Source organism: Ambystoma mexicanum, chromosome 8, assembly GCF_040938575.1.
Source record: "Ambystoma mexicanum isolate Mex_15411 chromosome 8, UKY_AmexF1_1, whole genome shotgun sequence".
Taxonomy (NCBI): domain Eukaryota; kingdom Metazoa; phylum Chordata; class Amphibia; order Caudata; family Ambystomatidae; genus Ambystoma; species Ambystoma mexicanum.
In genome coordinates, this window is record NC_090929.1 from 319,442,639 (window position 1) to 319,459,911 (window position 17,273).

The following is a 17,273-nucleotide window of genomic DNA, read 5'->3' on the forward strand; positions in this document are numbered from 1 at the left end:
CACCATTGGGCAAGTTGGAACAGTGAGCACACATAGAAAGGCTGCCAGGGTGTTTGCTTGTGTGTACTAAAGAAGTGAAGTGAAAAACAGCACTGCTTTGCTGCTAGCCCAAAGTTTCCCACTGAAAAAGGGAAATGTTTTACATTTAAAATGATGCCGCTCTGATGCTCTTTTCATCTGTTCTACATTACACTGTTTTTATCAGTGAGACCCTGCCATGCCCATCCATATTCAGATTGTGCTCCAGCAGAAGAGAGCATTATCCCTGAATAACAGGCTTTGTCAGGCCAGATCTGGGCAATCCACAGAAGCTTTACTTTCAGCCGCACAGAAAAACGCTTGACTTTTGGGCTACAAAATGTCAAAAATCAATGCTTCAAAAGAAACCTGCTGTACGCTCCCCCTGATAAATACTGTAAAGCAACAAAGGGAAGACCTGGCTGAACAGAGGGGCACCCTAAATCAGGAGATTCTTATTTTGTGCGGTAAGGACGGATTTAAATTCTGTTTGCTGCCTCTTATCCCAGGCTCTCTGCTGCTTCTTTCTACCCACTCGGAATTCAATTAATTGTGGTTTGAGGGAACATTTCAGGGGGAAATCTTAACTTGGGTGCTATCTACCCAAATAGAAAAAGTGTTCCTATTCATTTATGCTTTGGATATGTTCTTGTAGAAGGTTACCCAAGTGCATTTCATTGGTTTTCATTGTAATTATCACCCCATTGGTGATTGCTGCCCAATATAAAAATGGTGTGCTTTTCTTTGAATTTAAAATAAATATTGTGTTACCACCCACCGGCCTGGTTCATGGTCCATTGTGACCCAGGGTTTTTGTAAATGGGGTGTGAGATGTGTTGGGTATCGGCTCAATTCGAATTCATAGAAAATAAAGAAAAGGTATTCTCATTGAGCTCTACATCCTAGGCTAAAACCAAGGATCCTGGTCCGGTGTGTGACGCCCGATTGGAATCCTTCACATCTTTACCGGACTTCCTGAGAGAGGGGGGATAGGTGATAGTATAGCAGTTAGAGTAGATGGCTGAGATTGAGAGAGCCATTGGGGCGGCAGAGTTTAGTTGAGGAGTTAAAGAAGAGTGGCTGCACAGCACTGTTCTAGCTAAACTCACCAGGTGTCCTAGTGGAAGTAGTCACAAAGGCAAACATGCAATCCCGAAAGAGAGGAAAGAAAATTTTGGGAGACAAGAGGTGTTCATAAGTAAAAGTACAAACACCTAAATTCGATTTTTTTTTAAAGGATCCACAAATGCAATAACAGAGGTGCACTGATGTAGAAGTACACGCACCTAAATTCGATTTTCAAAAAATGAGCCACAAATGCAATGCTAGAGGATCAAGCCCATCAGCCCCGGGAGCAGGCATCCAGACATTTACAAAAACCCCAGCAGCCCCTGCTAGCGGCTGTCTGAGTTCAGACCTGGCGGCGTACGCACCAGGCTCATAATAAAAATCAGTCCTGGCGCCATAGGTGCCAGGCTCATAGACATTACTTACCTCATGCAGACCATGCTGCAAATAAATCCAAGCCAACGTGAGGCCTGGATGGGACTATTTTACTACAGGGACTATTTTTTACTCAGGTGTAGTCCTGGGGAACTTCTTTCCTGGGACTACTTTGGGGGCTATTTAAACCACGCCCGAACAGCAGCACATGCTTCGTGTTATTCTGCATCCAGCAGCGTGACTCTCACCGTGCCTGCAGCCAGCATCCAGTCTTCTGCCACGCCCGCGTGCCTGCAGCCAGCATCCAGTCTTCTGCCACGCCCGCCTCGAATCCAGAGCTCCTAGAATAAAGAGGAAGAAAAGGACAAGGTTAGAAAACAAACTTATTTCAAATTCCTCACCTGATTCCAGATCCATTTCATCTCCCGACCTGGAAAGTACATCAGTCCTGCACGCGTCGCTTCGTCAGCTCCAGCACGGCGCCATACTCACCAGTTCTCACAGCATCTTTCGATCCGGCAGTGTCTCCATCATTTCTGCGCCGTACTCCGGCACCTAAGGGCACAAGAATAACAAGGTGAGCCAAGGGAATCAACAAATACCTCTTACCACCATAGACTTACCTGATTTACCACCGGTGGTATTATTCTCCATATCTTCATATGCTGCATCTGTAAAGAGCGAGAAAAACAACACGTTAACGCATGCAATAGTTACCGGACAGCGTTGGGTAACACAGACTCTTACCTGAATGCCAGCAGCAGCTACAAGACCTTCTTCTCATGAGCTCAGTTGCAACTTAAGGAAGGAAGGGGACAAGAGTGAACATCGGGCACATTGAACTCTTTGAACTTGATACTTACCAATCCCGCCTGGGACTTCAGAGTCAATGCTTACCGGAACTCTCCCAACGCCTTCAAGCCAGTGAAGTAACTGGTATCTACGCGCCCCTGCAAGACACGCAGGATGGAGAGCTCATCTTTTACAAACATAAGGAAAATACTTCTTCGGGTCCAGCAGACAAGACTAGGCGGTCCAGTCCAGACAGTCATCTCTGCACTACGCATCACGTTGACGGAGACCGCAGCTCTCCGGTCCGATCGACACTCCTGTGTGGTCCAGGTGACAAGTACACACCTAGAATCGATTTTTTTAAAAAAAGGAAGTAGATGTGGATCTAGCCTGTCCATATAATGTTTTGCTTTTTTATTTATTTATTTGTATTAGTTCCTACAAACTTTTACAAAGAATTTGTGCAATCATAAATACATACATTAAAACATATCACATCTCATGTGGTAATAAGTTCTCCATGTTTCATAACATGAATAAACAAAATAGATATACATGTAGATAAAAATGTCATATATCTTAACACTTAACCAAAAGAATTCAAAAAAGGGACATTAAACAATTGATTCATTCCTCAATAAGCAATAAGAGACTCACACAGAGCCAAACGTTATAAAGTGCGATGTGCAGGGTAACCAAGTCAGAATTAGTGCAATGCTTCCAAAATTCATTGGTCTTAACCGAATCATAATGGCTAACAAACTGGCCCAATAGGCACATGTAAACAGGGCCAATCCTACAACATTCCGTAAGTATATATCTGGCCGTTTCCAGACTGTTCTGCTTTTTGTACAACCGACAGAAGCGATGGCTGCGTGATATTTTTAAGTAAGCCCCCTGCACTTCCCAGAAAAGAAGTTGATTGATTCTTAGTTGTAAGATTAAATTACGGATGGCCAAACTCAGGGACTGTAGCAGGTATATCTTTGGTTTAAGGTAGTCATGGAGCACTCCAGTGATATATTTATAGCTATTCAGGGTGCTTAGGTGATGGTAATTATGTACCCAATCCCATTGGTAAATTTTATTTTTCAGGATGTATTTTAACATCAGAAATCCAGTGTCCCTAGCAAAATCAAGCTGCCAATTAATTAATGTATAGCAAGCCTCATTTACATTGCAGAAGTTACCTTTCCCTTTGCTACACAGGGGAGGTTCCTGCAGGCCCCCTAATATCTTAAGCATATGGGGCAAAGAGGGATGTTTTTGGATTTCATATACAGGGCTCCTCTTCGCAGCAGCACCTGACTGCTAAGTGAAACAAGGTCCAACTCAAGGTCCAACTCAAGGTGTAAGAGTTCCTTCAGGTATGTCAAGCCATTTCAGATCTTTCATGGCTAGGGCTTCTAATCCGTACAGTATGGCTGGGCAGAAACTCTGCTTGCACAGCATAATAATGCCTTTATTCGAGTAGGCTGCCGTTCTCTTTGCAAACTTACTGATAGCAGCAGTCATACTGTTTGCTTTTCGTTTTTTGGCTTCTTTGATGTTATAACCCCAAAGTTGTACGGTTACATTTTCAGCTTGACACCACCATACCCTTTGTGTTGGCCATGTTAATTACTAAGTCGTTTTCTGCCCCATATCTTATCAATTCAGCAAACTTAGCTTTAACCCCACTGATTGTACGATCCATTAATATAAGATCGTCAGCATATAACATGCCTATCGGGGGGTGCTGCCGAGCTTGACAGGGCAGCCTGCGATTTTTAACAGGCATGTCAGGAGATCAGTCTGGTACAAGTTGAACAGCAGGAGGGCCAGCACACAACCTTGTTGCACACCCCTAATGCTTCTCGTTGCACCCGAAAGAGAACCCATTCCATCTAGTCTCACCCGAATGCTTGTGTTAGCGTGCAGCATAATAAGGATAGTTACAAGCCATTCCAGGCAACTCAATTCTCGCAGCTTCTGCCAAAGAGTTGTTCTATTAACATAGTCAAAAGCTGCTGAGAAATCAACAAAAATCAGGTACAGCCCTCGGTTCCCTCACGTACTGGCCTCCTTCATCAATATGTCTAACAATCTGATGTTATGGGTGGTGGCCAACCCAAACCAGTCTGCATTAGGTGCAATACATTAGAGGCGGTAACCCAATTTTCCAGTGCTGCCAACACAAAGGTGCCTAATAGTCACATACAACAATGAGAGGAGTCTGTAGTTTTCAGGGAGTTCTCTGTCACCCCTTTTGTACAACAGCAGCAGTGTTGCTTGCTGCCATGAGGCTGGAATTTCCCTATCTTCACAGACCCTATCAAATAAGACTTTCAGTATTGTGGCCCACTTGCCAAGATCTTTTTTAATACCACATTTGATAACTGATTAGGCCGTGGAGCACGGGAGGTTTTCAACCCCTGAATGGCTGTATATATTTCTTCCCAGCCTATTGATAGCTCCCATGGGACATTCCTACCCTTCTTGTGGTTTGCAGGCAGGGGGCCTGGGACTTAACAGCTACATGGTCTAACCACTTATCCTCACTGATGGGGTTCACGATATTCACGTGACTATCCCCTTTAGCCAGTGAGAGGATTTGCCATATAGTTTGAGTGGAATTACTCCGTAATGCTTCTAGTATCTGCTGTCACCAGCTTATGTTATTGGCAGAATATCTCCATCTCTTTAGCCATGCCCCGTATTCTGCCTAGATTTTTGGGATCTTCGTGTAGATCTCGTAAGTGGGATCCCCGGTCACTTTGACCCGCTTGATTTTCCTGCACATCTCTTGTTTTGCATCTCTGATAGCTTTGTCAAAGGGGTTTTGATGTTGTCTGGTCCTGATGGCCAGTCCCCTTGAAACCACCGTCCCTGAATTGGAGGCCAGTTGTTTTAGGCACTTTTCGAATTTGTTTGCATTTACCAGGGCAAGTTCCCTGAGTTCTAAAGATATCAAAGTACCCGGTACCCACCAGATTACATGCCTTATCTACCTTCTTTTCAGACCATTTGATCCGATTTCCAGCACGATTGACTTCTATCCTCCATGCACCTAACGTTCTTTTCTTTTCCTCCGGCATACTGATTTGCAACTCAATGATAGAATGGTCACGATATTCCGTATTTGTTCCGGAATCCAGACTCATTCAAACATCAACTCTAGACTACTGAGACTTGCAGTCATATAATGCAGATAAGGGGATACCCCTTCAATGGTGCAGGGACGGAGTTCAAAAGGTATTTGGGACCTCTAATGACAGGTGTGCGGGGGTGGGGAGTGGTGTGCTGGATGCAGCATCCTCCAAATCATCGAGCAGGGACTGCAAGACCCCCACGAAGGCGAGGGCCTGTGCAGCTGCACGGGCAGCCCCTGCCTCCCACCACCCATGCCTCAGAAATTAAAGTACGATTTACACAAGCTACTATTGTGCATGTGCTGCTGCTGTGAAGCCCGTTGCCTAGAACATAGTGAGATCGCCTTGGCAGAGAAGCAGGGTTAGCAGATTTTTTACAAAAAGTCAATTTTGTAAATGGATTTGTAACGGTTTATTAAGAAGCCACCCACAACAATGGGAGTTAATTCCCTCCCCTCTCAAGTGGTTATGCAGCAAATTGTTTAACAGATTCTTTTTTAGCCCTATGTCAGACACATATTATGCCCCTTGGATCCCTCTCCCCTGAGCTAACAATGAGCCAAGTACCAGGCAGGTGTACAGGAAATATATTGGTATTTATTTAAATTAAATGTAATAGATATTAGCACAAAAATGTCAAACACCACTTTATCTGTGGCACAACACAATAAAATTGTCTCAGCGTAAGTATAAATAAGTCATAAAAGTGAGTTAAAAAGAACACAATCACAATTCTTGACTTTCTGCAAATTTCACTTCACAAAATCATTACACTGATCAATAAAAAAGGCAATTATCATGTAATGTGCAATTTTGATTTTCCTGCTGGCTTGAAAGGCTAGCAGTAGGATTTCAAGATCGGTACACATATATATGGCAATAATGTTTTCGCCCACACATTAGGTTTCAAATAAACACAGGGTGATTTAGCGGCTTGTTTTTCAGACCCCCCTCCCCCCTTGCATTGGTCTATGTTGGGAAGTCAGACAGAAGAACTGGAATGATTTGGGGAATTTTTGATTCCAGACACCCCTCTTCCGTAAAAGAAGTCAGGGTCAGCAGGACAACAAGGATTACCCAGTTAAATTATAGGGTATAGTTTTCAGCACACACTGGGAAGTGAGCTTTGTTAATTTAGAATTTTAACAAAATTCACACCATAGTGTTCTGACAAATGTGGAATTAATTAAATGAATATTTGTGGTTACATAGGCTAAGGATCTACACAGTTTTGCCCCCCCCCCCAGGCCCACTATAAAGGGAAGGGATTCAAGGCAAGCAGACTCCCCCACCTACTGGTTTCCCAGGGCTCAGTTCTACTTACATAGCAAGCCTCTGTTAAGGTTCAGGAAAGCCAGCTGCATCTCAGGAGCAGGAGTCTGGTCACTCCACTCTCAAAGATCACCTCCTGCTCTCCACTATAGGACCCAGTCAGCTTTGAGGTCTTCCTAGGGATAGACAGCTCCACACAGATGCACTCTCAGCAATCAAATCTTGTGTCTCTTTACAGCTGTCAGATGGTAAGTTTCAGCAGCCTTACTGATGGTCTGTCTCTTGTCTGCCTGTTGCTGTCTGTCTTTCTGTGTCTCCCTCTCTGTCCTAGCACAGTCTTCCGTATATAGCACAGTCTTCCGTATATAGCAGCCATGACACCACCAATTTTAAAATCTTGGGGAAGTACCCTACAATAATTCCTGCCACTAGGATTGGACAGTTATCCTTCTCTCTCCTACCAAAGCCAGCCTCCATGTGAGGATTGGTTTAGGGGTCTGGAGCAACATATGACAATTCCCACTTGTAATTGCCATTTGTTCTCCTCTCAACTTTTTGGTAAAAACTAGTTATGTATCACAACTTAATTCTACTAGCAACTGCCATAATACGTATATTTTCTGATTCAGCTAATCATGGAGAATTATCAACAGAATAAAATGTACCCAAAGAGTACCCCTAAGAATACTTTTCTTCATCGGTATTCAGCTTCTTGCTTGCAGATCATCTTCTTTTCAATGGCCTGTGTTACTTTTTCAGTAACCACCTTGGTCATCTCCTCAGGGGGATCTTGATCAAGAATCCTGTAGCAATTCCGATCTGACAGCAATTTATCGCATTCCTTGATGTAATCTGAGCGATTCCATAGCATGATCGCGCCTCTTTTATCCACCTGAAATTTGAGTCCAAACCCCTCTCAGTTTTTTCCAATTTGGCCACTTCTTCCAGTACTTTCTTTTCAAAGACCATGGACTCATGAGAAAAACTGTGAGTGAGAGCATTGAAAGTTGGAAAGTTACGAAGACCACTACAATTCATAACCTCAAAAGCATCTTGGTCTTCAAAAAATTCATTGAGATGTAATTTATGCATGAATTGTTGGAACTCAATCCTAAATTCAAAAGGATTGTGATGTTTGGTTATGATATAATGAAGACCTTTGTTAAGGGTGAGTTCTTCAGTTACATGCTAAATACAACTTTTGTTTATTGGCATAATCAAAATGACATGCTATTCTTGAAATTAGTACTTTGTCATGTTCAGAGATGGAATTCACTGCCGGAGATCTGTGATGCGGCTCCAATTGGGGTCCGTTGTTTGTGTCTGCTCCGTTTTCCCTTTGGTTAGTCCCATTTCTATGATTAATGCAGGGCACCTGGCATTTGACGTCCGTAGTTGTCTTTCGTTCTGCAGCGAGTATAAAGACTTTGCGTTTTAAACCAGACGGGTTACAGCAGAGCGATACATTTGCAGAACACTTTTTTTGCCAGACTAAGGAAAGCATGGGGCGCGACGCGATTCCGTGGGACTCGGCTGAGTCCATATGGGGTGGCGAATGTTGCCTTCAATACATGCGGTACACTGCCTTCAAACATAGTCCATGGTTGTAGTGTAAAAGTATGGTGGGGTAAGAGAAATAGCTCAATTGTTGTGGTTAAAGAAAATGATTGTTGAAAATAGAACACTAGAGTGATATTTTGAACGTTAAAAGACAGTATTTACGCCTGTGCAAATTGTGGAACACTCCAAAGGGAGTAGAATTGGGTATTATAGGACCCTACAAAAAGAGCTTGTGTTCCTATATTGTTATATTGTTTCAGGAGTTGAGGCTACAAGCAAAGGTTGAATTTGACAAAGCCATGGCATTACGTGAGGTACAGGATACACACGATGGCTTCCTAAGAAAGGTATGCGAGCAGTGTATATGTCTTTTTACATACTAAATGAAGTTGTGGTGTGTATGTCGTATAGTAGGTGCCAAGTACCCCACCTCAACCACTTTGCCCATATTGCCTATATGTTGGGAACCAGAGTGTGAGACACGTGCAGTACCAGTGAAAATACCGATACCAAGGAGAATCCTGGAAGCAAGGTTCCCATTGAGAAAACCATACCTGCATATGAGAAAATATGATGGCCATTTGAATGAAATCCCGGAAGAAGCAGAAAGAATGAATGGCAAAAAAAACGAATGGTGACGTCACAGAGAGTGGAGCTGATGTACATAGAAGATGCAGATCTCACTTTCTTAGACTAGTATGGAACGTATACTTAGATGTTCTCGTAGACCCTATCACAATTGCCACTAGGTTTTGTAGTTTGCCATATAGGATGATGTTAGTAAATACGTAGGTTGACGTCACATATGACAAATTATTGTTATGAAAGGATGCTTTTTTTAAGATGTATTGAGAGAGCATTGCGCTGCGACGTCTGTTGATGTCTGTTGTACTCCCTGTTTTAGATCATTGATATTAAAACAGTTATCTTTTTTTGCCAACTACCTGAGTCATTTTGATTATTAATGCATGAATACATTCTGCATCCCCACCCATTTCAAGGGTATTGCTACTCGTCTTAAAGAGCTGGGGTCATCCAGTTCACGTGGTAGAAAATGATGGTTAAATAAATCCATCAAGATAAGTACGTTCTGGGGTCCCGGAAATTTCGCACAACCTCTGCCATTCGGCTGAAAAGACATGACACTCCCTGTAGAAACTGGAATAGTGTAAATTCATTAAGGCTTGCAAGCGAGGTGAGACAGGTCCCTTGCTTTCTACAGAATCCCCTACTGACATTTACAGGAAACTGAACGAACAGAAAGTTGAAGAGGCCGGAAAAGAGGTGGACGATCCTGAGGTCTGAAAGCTGAAAAACCGAATGGTGAGTAAAACTGAGTGAGGTGGCAAAATTGTGTATGGGCAATGAGTGAAGAAAAGAGATAAGGGGAAAACAAATAACGGAGGGAGGCCGGGGTAAAGTAACTTGAGAAAAATGAGTGTTCAATATTAAGTAATTGACTTGAGGAGAGGCCAATCAATTATGAGGTATCGTGAGGAGGGACCACGATAAAGATTACATACAGTTTACCTCTGTCTTAAAGAACATAACAGAAGAAACAGTACCTACAGTCCCATAGCGGATGACGTAGGAGACGAACTTGGTTTAAGACAAGTTAAAAGAGGACAGTTCACACTCTGTAGGAGTATTTCTTAGGGGCAGGATAAGTCTTGAGGAATAAGACTGAGATATATGTGGCCGGTCAAGTATGTCCGTGTGTCTGTTTGTTTTATGTGAATGTATGTGATGAAAAAACAATAGAGAAATTGATAAACATGAAGAGGAAATAACGAGATTTAAAGAATTCATTGTTTATTTAATGAACTTGAATTGATGGTGTTCTTAGTCAAAAGTAGATTAAAGTAAAAAGCGTGATATAGAGGATTTGGAGCCTGCGAAGATTGGTGCACGCTAATATTGTTTTGTTTTTCTGAAACATATTTTTTAGATTTGTAAAGAGTAAAAGTGAGTATTGACAGTCAAGAGTGACGAGTCAAAATGGAGGATATTACTCCACTTATACACCTCTGCAAACAGCTGCCGAAACATTCACCCAAGCTTAGACAGTATAGTGCACGATCGGTTAAAGGAACTGCAGACAAGACGTTCATGCCGTGGCTACAAGGAGGTTAACTATCAAAGGCAGTTTTGCAGCATATCACAACATATTTGCACACAGCATGTACAGGAAAAAAGTTGAATAAATGACTAGCGATCTTAGAGCTCTGGAAGATGTACCAGGAGGAGAGAGAAGAGCCACCTCCTGTAGATTGGATACTTAATGTATGAAAAGAGGGGGGTGAGGAGCCTTCTGCTCCCCCCGCCGTGCCTGAAACAGATGGCGATAGTAAGAAAGATGACGGGTTGTACCCATTGAGGCAGCTTAAGGCAGCAGCAGGGTACAGCAACCCGACGTATGAGTCACCTGCGCAAAGCAGCGACGGGGGTCCAGAGAAAAATACTGAGAGAGACGTAATCTCTAAGGTCCCGAGGGACAAGGAGAGATATGACAAGGAGAGGAGTGATCGACCAAGTACATCCGTAGATATAGGACGGGAAATAAAGAGATAGAAGGGGGAAAGAGATATGATATGATATGATATGGCATTTATAACGTACCTATACACAAGTGATTGAAGGCGTGACAAGGCGGGGAGGGAGAAACAATGGGAGGACAGACAACGATCCTACTAGGTCAGGTGTCATTCAGATTGAGCAAGTGCATGGGAAGGGGGAGAGGAGAAGTGCGCGGGGGAAGGAAGAGGGGAAAGTGCAGTACATGGGAAAGTGGAATAAATAAGATAAATAAAACAAATAAAACAGCCAGCTAGTGGCAAGTGCAAGGAAGTGCAGACATAAGTGCTGGTAGGAGGACTTTAGGGATACAGAAAACGGTCCCCAGGTGCAGGAGTTGCCAGTGAGGCAGTGCAGGTGGGCAATTGACGGGGCCTGGGCCAGTGATCAGAAATGGTGGCCAGGTAACCAGTGCAATTTCAGTCTGGAATTCAGCAGGGGAGGGGAGGAGAGAAAGAAGGAGCAAAGAGGAAGGTTTTGAGGTGCTTCCAGAACCAAAGATGGTTCTCCTCGAATTTCAGGGCGGCAGGAAGGCTGTTCCAGAGAGAGGCTCCTGCCGAAGAGAGTGATCTGCCACCAACTTGTTGCTTGGAGAAGCGACTAACCCTGAGGGAGTTGAAGGCAGATGAGCAAAGAGCTAGAGAAGGAAGATATTTAGGAAGAGAAAGTTGAAAGTATTGCGGCCCCAGACGCCAGAAGGTCTTGTGTACAATGCAGAGGGTTTTGAACTTAATACTCGCAGCCACTGGGAGCCAGTGCAGAGATTTCAGTCCTGGAGAGATACGATCCCTGGGCTTGAGGCCAAAGACAAGTCTCGCAGTCCTGTTCTGGATAAAATGCAGAGGGCGGAGAGTGGAGGCAGGCAGATTTAGATAGAGGCTGTTACAATAGTCCAGCTTATAGAGGACCAGGGCTCTGGAGACAGTGAGCTTCTGGGGGAAGGAGAGGAAAGGAACAATACCTCTGAGGAGGTACAGCTAGTAGTGTTACTTCTTAGAGACATCAGAGATGTGAGGGGAGAAGGAGAGTGCAGAGTCGAAGATGAATCTGAGGTTTTTAGCCTTGCAGGTGGGAGTGGGAGGAGGGCCAAGAGAGGCCGGCCAGAGAGCTGCAGGGAAGGAGGGAGTGGGTGTGCCGATGAGTAGAATCTCACTCTTACTGGCCTTAAGGCAAAGGTCGTTGGCAGCACACCATTCCTGGATGGCAGACAGACAGTCAGAGATGAGGGAAGGAGAGGAGGAGGAGGCAGAGGGTAGCCTGAAAATGAGCTGGGTATCATCTGCATAGCACTGAAAGTTGGGATGAGAGTGGTGATGCGGTGGGCAAGGAGTGCCAGGTATTGGTTGAACAGCCAGGGAGAGAGGTTGGATCCCTGGGGGACACCACAGGTAGAGAAAAAGATGTCGGGGAGGAAGGACCCAAGTTGAACCTGGGAGGGTCGGTCGGAGAGGAAAGAAGTCAGCCACGCCAGAGCCTGCCCAGTGATACCCAGGTTATCACAGAGATGGTTAAGCAACACTGATGAGTTAGCACTTCTAGATAACAAATGGATGGGGGACAGATTTTGCTCAAACTCGATGGTAAAAGCATCGAGGACGTGAGGCAAAGGGAAGATTGAGATAAACAGGACAAAAAGGATAAGGAAAGAGAGGAATGATTGAAAGAAAATGGGACACAACAGAAAGATAGACAAAGACGGGAACACTTGTATCAAGATGAGCAACTGAAGAAGCAGGAAAGAGCAGAGGATCAAAGAAAGTATGACAACAAAGGGAAATCGAAGAGCGAGAAAGACTAGAAATGAAAAGAATGGAGGAGAAGGAACAGAAATTAAGGGATAAAAGAATATAAAGGCGAAATGATGAAGAGACACGAAGGACAAATGAGAGGAGAGATATGAAGAGAAAGAGGAAGACAGGGTGAGGGAGGAAACAAGGAAACAAAGAGAGTTTGATGATGAATTAGAATGAAAGAGAAGGCGAGAACATGCAATCTTGATCTTATGGAAAATGAGGTAATGGATCATAATACAGTATTGTTATGGGAGGATTCAGAAGAGTTCTTCCCAGAACATGAGCCAACACCTGGTCTGTCTGGAGCTAATCTAGAGGTGAGTTTGACTCTAGAAGCATTGGGGATGCAATCGATAAAGTCTATCATGATATGAGAACCAAGAATGAATTGAAAGGGAAGGGCAAAAATTATTGACTTGAGAGTACACAGTTGTACGACAAAGAGGGAGCCTCATGTAGTTTTGGGCCCAAAGAGCTGTCTCTGGCTAGATTGTCTCTGAACAGAGATGAAGAGGAGAGAAGTCACACAAGTTGGGGACAGGATATGTCAGACGAAGACAGAGATACCTTCCGTAGGGAGGACGGAGGTGACACATGTGGTCCTGAGGGATGTTTTTCAATGGATAAGGAAGTAAGATGGTTGGATCTAGACTCACCTATATCTCGGGCGTTAAAATCATTGACACGGCTAGACCGACCTACTGGGCGATCCCATGGTGAGAGGGGGGACTCCCACCTTCTGTGAGCAGGTAAAGGTCACTGCCAGGAAGAAGGCAGTGCGGAACAGTTGTTCCTGCCTTGGATAGACAAACGATGGGAGATAAGAGGGAGTTTGTGGTTTCACAGTTTCACTTGTTAGAGATAGGAGGGGCCAGACCACAGTATATACCTTGGCCACAGATGGACAAGGATAATTTAAGGTGCAAACTCCTGTGTTTAACTTCTGACGCTGGAAAATGGATACACGAGTTAGAGAAAATGACTGGAGAAAATACGTTAGCTATAGGGGATATTAAGGTCTCCTGATTCCTATCCTTGGGGAAAAGGCTGATGACGTTTGGTCGAGAGCATGATGTTCTGGTTTTACTACGGTAAACACTGCTCATGATGGTGCGCTGTTCAATAACTGCAGACTGGCAGTTTGGAAAACACTTAGAGTGCTGTATCCGGACATGTCAGATATGGGAGCTATAATAGTGAAAAAGATGCAGGAAGGGGATGCTCCACTTGTTTACATTCAGAATTTCCAAGAGCAGTGGGCTTTGGAGACACGTGAGGCTTGGGCGAAATCTATACCTGTGTTTTATCATATATTGTGCCAAGGGCTGCCAGACCCAGTACAGAAACAGCTCAAGAAATTAGTGGGCAGGGAAGCGAAACCATGGTCAGAGATTCAGCTGACCATCGCGCATTATTGCAGACTGTTGCAAGAAAATAATCACAAGAAAGATGATGCTAGGAAAAGTGAAGAGGCAAAGTTAGTGCAGAAGAAATTATCTAGGTATGCCATTGATGGGGCAATGTTGACTAGTGGAGACGGATTGGGCTCACAGCAAGCAGCAAACAAGCCACAGATGAACAGCCAAAGGCAGTTTGACCAAGGTAATAATGGATTTGTATCACAGGGAAGGGGAAGCTTTTGAGGAAAAGGCTTCCAGAACAATCAGAGTGGGTTTCAAAACATGCAGAATGATAATCAAGGCATGCAGGAAGGGCAGGTTAGGAGACCTCCTCCTATATGCAGGATGTGTGATATGACAGGGCATTTTGCTCGCACATGTAGAAGTCAAGGGTTTGTGCAGAATGGACAATTTTCAAGAGGGGGATTACAAAACCGCCTGCATATTCGCAGCAGAATGGAGATGGGTTTGCTCAGAATCAAGCAGTGCAGCGGACACAAGCGCAGAGAATGCAGCAAGATTTACAAATACAGCAGGCAATAACGAATCCGCCACAAGGGCATTCACAGCATTCACCCATGCAGATACAGCAAAGTATCTGCATGGGACAGTTAATGACTCCTAGAATATGGGGTGGCACTGTTGATGGAGGGAATCCTTTTACAGGTACAGGGATGAGACTGTATTCACAGTAGGACAGCTCACTTGGAGACTTGATGTGTTTGATACTGTCAGTGATGCACAATCCTCAAGAGGAACCGAAGGTTGATGTCAGTATAGGAGGCAAATTCCTTTCGTTTATGGTGGACATGGGAGCAACACGCTCATGTATACGAGAGGGGACATTTTCTATGTCTGGAAATGCCATTAATACTCAAGGTTTCACAGGAGCTACAAGTAGAGTTCCATTTACTGAAGAATTACCAGTCTCTATAGGAGAGTCTGACATGTCTGTGCCATTGTTATATTGAAGGCAGACACCTGTCAATAGATTGGGTCGAGATTTAATGACCATGTTGAACATGACGATTTCATTCACTGATGAAGGCATAGTATGCTCAACACCAGGAATGCATTATTTAAACATGAGCGAATTTATTATGGCATTTGTAGGACAATTGGCCATGCGAGGAGTTCCGTTAGAACCAGACGTTTTTCACTATGGGGTACGCATTCTTATAACATGACTACCAGGCTTAGTGGCCAGAACTTTGAGAGTACCTGATTAATTTTTGTTTAGACCAAGGATACCTATGGTTGAGAAACTGTCAGAAGGGTCAGCTATGTCCTCTTCCTCAAAGGAGGACTCTGTCTCTAATCCCTCCCCTTCCTCCTCACCTTTGTCTTTTCTCCTGGGTTTCCTTTTCTCCTTGTTACCGGGTCTCTCCTTTTTTTATGCAGATAAGGACGACCACGGAAGGACGCCACAGTGCCACCGTACAGGTGGGGTGGTGGACGATCCTCCGCGACCATCAAATAAGGGGAAAAAGCCAACGGCACAAAAACCCCTATGTGATTTTCTCAGGCTGAAGCAGAACGGTCTGGGGTCCTCGGAAACGCAGGACGATTTCAGATGAGATAGAAGGAGATCCAGAGGCTGGCAAGGGGACGGTTCGCAAGAGAGCAACCAAGAAGGAACAGTTCGAATGGCAGAGGCAGTCCAGTAAGTAAGCAGGTGTCCGGTACACAAGTAAGCAAGCGGGCACAGTTCAGGAGGCAGAGGCAGTCATGTAAGCAAGCAGGGATCCGGATACACAGGTAGTAAGCAGGCACAGTTCGGGAGGCAGAGGCAGTCCAATAAGCGAGCCGGGGTCCGGTACACAGGTAAGCAACTGGACAAAAGTGAAACCAGAAGGGGAAGCAAGTGAGAGAGCAAGGAGTAGGAGGAGCCAAGAGCCAAGGAATGAAAGGAGATGGACAGAAGTCCGAAGTGAAAGTAAAAAAGGTGAGAATGCCGAGCGAGAGGGTGAAGAAAGGAAAGAAAGAGCGAGAGGGCGGAAGGGAAGGCAGAACCCGAGAGGGGTTTAACAAAGAGAGAGAAAGCAGAGAAGCAGAAAACCGCACAGAAGGCAAGAACACAGAGCGATAGCAACCAAGGCGAAACCAAGGATACGTTGCAACGCCAACGTAAACCGGAAGCAGTGGAATAAGTGCTACTGGTTACGTGCGCGAAGCAAAAAGGCTAGACCTGCACAGGTCGTTCGGGTAAAAAAACGTGAAGGAACATTCAATGGCGGCACCAACGATTCCAAACTCACCATCTTCCCCAAGGTGTGACAGAAAGAGGGATGGGCCTTTACCCCTTTATAAATCTGTGCAATTGAATAAACACAGATAGTCTCATCGGGTATTTATGTGGAGGACTTTTGTATTGCAAACTAAATTGTATGTTGACCTAGGTAGTCAACATATTAAGTATGATTAATATAAGTTTTTAAGATAATTGAATGGATGGTAGGAATGAATGAGTGTGTGTGAGTAGAATTATGGTAATATGTGTTTTTTTAATTGATATTTTATATGTTTCTATGTTAATAAAATAACATTTGGATTCAAAAATTACATTTATTGTTATTTATGAAAAGATAAGTGTTTGATATATACCATTCCCTATCCCACTGGTCCATTTCTGTGTTTCATTACCAGGCTTAGTAGCCAGAACGATGAGCGTACCTGATTAATTTTTGTTTAGACCAAGGATACCTATGGTTGAGAAAGAGGGATGGGTCTTTTCCTTAGAGTTGTAAGCAGCTATAGTGCGAGGAGAAATGGCTTTGCTTGATGGAGATGACAATGAAGTCAGACGATGGTGCACAGTAATCGCCATTGGGGAAGGTTACAGATTGACTGATGTCACTGATGAGGATATGTTTAGAGATCACCCGTCAGATGACGAAGCAATATTTGAAATGAGTATTACATATTGGGTGAGAGAAATAAACGCGAGGTTCCTCAGAAAATGATGTTAGCACAAAAGCGTCCCGAGTATTTTGATGAAGACATGGCAAAAGTGCCAGCTTCATTATGGACAACAGGCCCCTATGACGTAGGCCTATTAAAGGTGGTTAGAGAAGTGAAGATTAAATTGAAACCAGGAGCTATTTTACTTCAAGCACAACAGTATCCTATGTCTCGAGAGGCAGATGAAGGTATTTTTAAGACAAATATCTGCTATGATGGAACAGGGTATCTTAGTGACATCAGAGTCACCATGTAATACTGCGATTTATCCTGTGAAGAAAGGGAAAGGGAGATTGTGGCATTTAATTCAGGATTTATGCCCGATTAAC